Source organism: Amblyomma mixtum, chromosome 7 (genome assembly GCF_055824585.1).
Source record: "Amblyomma mixtum isolate Tamu chromosome 7, ASM5582458v1, whole genome shotgun sequence".
NCBI lineage: Eukaryota > Metazoa > Arthropoda > Arachnida > Ixodida > Ixodidae > Amblyomma > Amblyomma mixtum.
The window spans coordinates 22,428,002-22,433,515 of record NC_143018.1 but is presented as its reverse complement, the minus strand read 5'-3'; the positions used below and the strand labels follow the sequence as shown (position 1 = coordinate 22,433,515).

Here is a 5,514-nt window from a genome sequence, read left to right as displayed (position 1 = left end):
TTTCGAGTCTTCCCTGAAAAACCTGATATTTATTACGATTGAAGATGTCAATCCAATTGGGGATTTTTACAGGTGTGGGTTATAAGCGGCCGTACACATTTGCTCACAAAGGGAGCATTCACACGTATGTACACGAGGGTAACTAAAGACTATTACAACAAAAAGGAGGCAAACGCATGAAATAAAATGGCATCATCTTGATTGGACCATAGAGTATAAGCATACAGGCTGTTGAAATGCCTCGTGAGACCAATATTCAACACACCTATTGAGAAACCAATATACAGCATATGTACCTTGCGCCCGCGCCGCGGACTTGCTAACGCCGTTCAAATCGAGCGCGCAGGCTGGCAGGTCACGTGACAAGACGAACACATCCGGGCACCACGCGACCACGTGGGTCGTTCCGGCGTGCTGCCGTTTGTGCTCGCCGCTCGCTCGTTGGGGCATGTTTTGTGTTGTATTTATTTCAAAATCGCTGCTTCAAACTCGTGTTTGGTTTGACTTGTGATCGTAGCTTTTGGCACCGCTGGCAGTACAATTTCCAGCCCTTCGTGTGCTTCGTGAAAAAGCGACCGCGCCGGGAACCCTGCTGGCTTTTCGTCATGACAGCACGTTGGACTTCACCGATGGAAGCTGCTGCGTCTTTTATCTACCGGAACCGCCTTACAAAAGAAGAAAGCGGTTACTGGAAGGCGTCGAGTCTTCGTTTTCAGGTAAGACCTGTAATAATGCGCAGGAATGCGCGCAATCTGCCACCACGCAAATTAACCACCTAGCACTAAGGCGAGAAGAAACGGAAGAGATGAGGCGCTGCCGCCATTGTGCACGGTTATTTCTGCGGTGGCAAAATGCACTCTACATTGAGTCACTATAACTAGCTGGCCTGTCTGTGTTCACAGTGTATCCGTTGCGACGCGAACGCCGTGAAAATAAGCTAAAATCATTGTTCGACGTGGTTGTGCACTGCTGCCTGCACGCATGTTTTTCGTCGCTATCCGCTCGCAGCGGTTTGACGATAGTGCACGCAACTTGACGTGTTTAGCGTTGCATTATGTGCTGCGCGTACACGCGTCGATACAATTTCTTGAAGTGGCTTCGTAAGCTTTGAACACACCTATGCGAGACGATTAAACCTGCTGTCGAGCTCTAGGGGTGTGCTGTGTTCGCTCTGCATTCGACGCAGCTAACCCATAGCTGCCCGCCTCGGTGGCCCATAGTGCGCGTCATTCGGTCTCTGGCGCTGCATACTGCGCTACGCGAGTACGCGTCGGGGCTCGGCATTTGATATACTCTGCTCGATACGACATCGAGTCGTGTTCGCTGCAGCGGACTGTGCGGCACCAGACCCGCCGCGGTGGCTCAGTGGTTGCGGCGCTCGGCTGCCGGACCCGATAGACGCGGGTTCGATACCGGCCGCGGCGGCCGAATTTTGATGGAGGCGAATTCTAGAGGCCTGTGTACTGTGCGATGTCAGGGCACGTTAAAGACCCCAGGTGGTCGAAATTTCCGGAGCCCTTCACTACGGCGTCCCTTATAGTTCGGGACGTTAAACCCCAATAAACCAAACCAAACCAAGCGATACGCGCTACTGGCCACTGTGGCGGGCGGTTAATCGCGTTGGAGTCAAAGGCAGACTGAATACGTCGTCCTCCAAGGCTGAACTGTCGGTGCAATCGCCTTGCAGTGGTGTCTTACAAGCTCAAAAAGCCACATCCAGTAACAGGCTGTATGAACGCGTATTCGCGTAAATAGAGGAGTGATGCGGCTTCCCCAATGAGAAAACTGCCTGTTCGATCATTAGTGTAGCCGTAAAGTGCTTTTAGTGGCAGGCGACCGTGAAGAAAAATCATTGTTAGATGTTGAAGAATAACCAGTCCAAAAATAGGCTCGAGCACTTTGCAGCCTTTTCTAACAGCCCTTTCAGATTAATTATTTCTGAAGAACCCTAAACAGTGCAGAGCTTATTGTGGATTCAAGTGTGAGCAAGGTAACTTTTGTCTGTTTAAACTTTGCTTTGTGTTTGTGTGAAACTGGCAGTACGAATTCTTACCCATTAACACAGTCATTGTGGGTACGTCATCTTCCATAGATTGCACAGGTGAAATTCAAATTATGATGTTATGCAGGTGAAGTGCCTGCTGTCCAATGGTGAAGAGGTCTGAAAAGAGCTGTCACTGAAAAGGATGTCTCCGCTGTCCAACTGTGGGGCTGTCTTCCTTGTCTGTGCCCGTTCAACGTGTATTGCAGAACACATGTAAGTACTGAGTTTTCTAAAGTGCGTTTTTCTAGAACTCTGTGTTGAGATCAGTGTGTTGCACCAGTGTGCTTTGAACCAGTGTTGACGGCATATGTTGGCATTTGCCTTTGAAATAGTATATGTGTGTTTCTTCTCAATAAGGCGTCATCCAATACTGCAACTTTGATTCTGGATTTGAAGTGGCGGGCTACAGAGCAGCATTTTAAGGCGATATTACAGCAGGAGGACAGCCTTGTTATCCTTCTACTGTAATACCTGTGCCACATAGCACTCCTCCTAAACAGTTGTAGCCGTAGGATAACTTTCATTCTTCTACTGTAACGCCAGTGTCACATGACACTCCTCAGAGACCCATTGTAAGAGGCTGCGCAAAAGAAACCAGGATGAAAGGGAAGACACGTATACCAAAGGACGAGCGCTGAAGTACCAACTGGTAGTTCAGCACTCGTCCAACTACCAGTTGGTAGTTCAGCGCTCGTCCTGTGGTATATGTGTCTTCCCTTTCATCCTGGTTTCTTTTGCGCTGCCTCTTACAACGATGCTTAACCGACTAGCCCACACAAAGTTATTGATCCTCAGAGACCTTTCCAGCGAAGGCATCTGATTTCACTTGAGGAGCAAAATATGAAAGGCATTAATAGTAATTTAACTGTAAACCTTAAGATTTTTGCCATTTCGGTGAGTATACTTGCTCTAATTCACATATATTTGTCTAGGAGATTGTAGCGACCTGGTTGACTCAGATTTTTGGCTTGCTACCTGATGGCATGGCTAAACAACTCGAAAAGAATAGGATATAAGATATGAATGCATGCTGCACTAACAACTGTTTACATTATCAGTTTTCCACATTATATGGGTTGCACTGTATATACTCAGAAATAGAAAGGAGCCAAGTACAAAGAAAAGCAAACCAAACAACAAAGAGGTAAAATGCGAAATGTTACCCTCTTTTTCTCATGCACTTAGCAGCAATGGTCATAGTGAAAAATAGCATAGCAATAAAGAAGCACTTGGCTTGTAACATGCGCACCTTTTTGGAAATACTAGAGTGTAGTGGTGCTTTTGCCATTCTAAGAAACTGGCTTGTCTGGCATGGCTCTGCATCTTGATGTGACTAATTGCATCATGTTTTGTTATGAAGGCTAGTGCGTTTTAGTGCTGGTTATTGCATTACTATTTCTACTTCCTCTGTCTACTAGTGAGTCGTCAGTGTGTGTTACACTTCCTTCTTTATCACATTTAAATTTTTTAGGTATTGCACATTTCAGTGTTGTGTCAAGGGCATGTGGAAAAGCTGGAATTACAGAATTGCTCTTAGCAAGCCCAGCCTCTTGTGTGATATACAGGCAGTGCTCCTACTGTTGCATACTATTTTTATTTTTGAATATTTGCTATTACACACACTAATCTGTGATTTTCATCAGCATGAAATCATTTTCCTAAATGATTTGTGCAGTTAACGTTATAAAAAGGCAAAGTACACAATTACCGTTTTCACTTCTTTCTTACATCGGAACCTACTACTATTGCATGACACCATCATTGTGAGGGTGTAAGTTTTGTGTTTATTTTAAACAACTACATGATTTCTGACTTGCATGCTTCAACAGGCATGAAAGCATATTACCATATGACACTATGCAATCAACAAATGCAATTCGATCTTGGCCGCGCCGGTGTAATGTCGATGGAGGCAAAATCTAGAGGCCCGTGTACTCTGCGATGTATGTGCACATTAAAGAACCCGAGGTGGCCAAAATTTCTGGAGCCCTTCACTGCGGTGTTCCTCAAAGCCTGAGTCGCTTTGACGTTAAACCCGCAATTAACGCCTCATTCCTGGCTGTGACTATAGCATAGAAATTTTATTCCTGTGTTCTGTTTCCTGCAGGTGCATTCATTTATTGCTTCGAGATTGAAAAGGCTGTGTACAAACTCTGGACGGAATCCAGAAGCGGGCCACCACAACTGTGTGGTGAAGAGAAGCAGTGGTACAGCGCAGCTTCATTGGCAGCTGCTCAGGAGAAGGATATTGGAAGGCAAGGAAAAGGCTCTACAGAAGACACTCACGCAAGTGAAAATGGATGCACTCACAGGTGATTACTGGTTTTAGCTGGATTTAGCACAGAAGTATATATTCACTCCGTCGGTGTATTCGAGAATTGCAACTCAGGATTTGTTAGTGGTTTATTAGGAAGCACAAAACAAAGGGTAATAACAAATGTATGGGATGGAAGCTAGTGACCAATTCACTGTAGGTATGTCATCATGTGAAGGTTTGTGTAGAAGAGGTTAATTGATGGGCATAGTTTGTAGCTCATATGAGGGACAGTATAAATAGCTTAAATGGCGAGGTTCTGAGACCAATGGGGCAGTGCATGAGCAGAAAAACTAGCCAGGAGTTAACAAATTTTCATGAATGCTCAGCTGTCATGCTTTAGAAATAAGGCTGTTGGTATTTGGCAGCCATGTGCTGTGAAGCTCGGTATTTTAAAAGTGTTGAGGCCTAAGAGATCTGATTCAGTGTTGGCATTCATGGGTGCTGTCACATTAGCCATCCTCCTTTAATGCAAATAGCAGCATTTGCTAGTTGTCTTTGCAATGGGATCATTGTAGCAGTGTATATCATAATAAATATAATTTTTCTCCCTTAATCTTCAGGCACTGTCGCTACACACAAATGGATTCAAGCTGCCATCAAGGCAATGAAAGATATTCGACTTTCTCGGAAAAGATGCACGCTATGACGCGAGGGGCCTCCAGTGCAACTCATTCGCTGCTTTTGTCTACTAATAAAGCTAAGGTTGCTCTTAGGCAAATGTGAGCATTTTTTTTTGTTCTTTCAATACATACTTGCTCTTCGTGCTTCTCAAGAACATGAATCATGTAATACTTATTTGCATGCTGCTACGTACATACTACCGTGCTCAAATTTGATAGACCCCTGTGAGTTCTTGCCGAATTTTACCAAACTGCATGTGGGCGCCGCCTGACGAAGCAATCCTGTTGTCGAGACCGATGCCCATATGCAATATGGCACGTTTCAGCATGCACTTGCATTGGTTTCTTAATTTTGCTCACGATAGTATGTCCAAACATTGAGCATCACTATGAAGACATGTTAGGTAACAAATTTGTTTCTGGATGGTTCACCCTTCCTTTGACATCATCATCCCGGAATGCTACACCAACCGCACCAGGAAACAGTAAACCAAAGCACACCAGAGCTGGTATCAGCCGGCTGAGTCACACCA

The 5,514-nt window shown here is 45.1% G+C and overlaps 1 long non-coding RNA gene across 1 annotated transcript; it reads left to right on the top strand.

Moving 5' to 3' along the window:
* The first annotated feature begins 266 nt into the window (after nt 1–266).
* Nucleotides 267–5,056, top strand: LOC149335254 (uncharacterized). The gene is made up of 4 exons (XR_016284028.1): nt 267–716; nt 2,130–2,257; nt 4,152–4,356; nt 4,922–5,056. It is a non-coding gene; the product is annotated as an uncharacterized LOC149335254 (long non-coding RNA).
* The last annotated feature ends 458 nt before the right edge of the window (nt 5,057–5,514 follow it).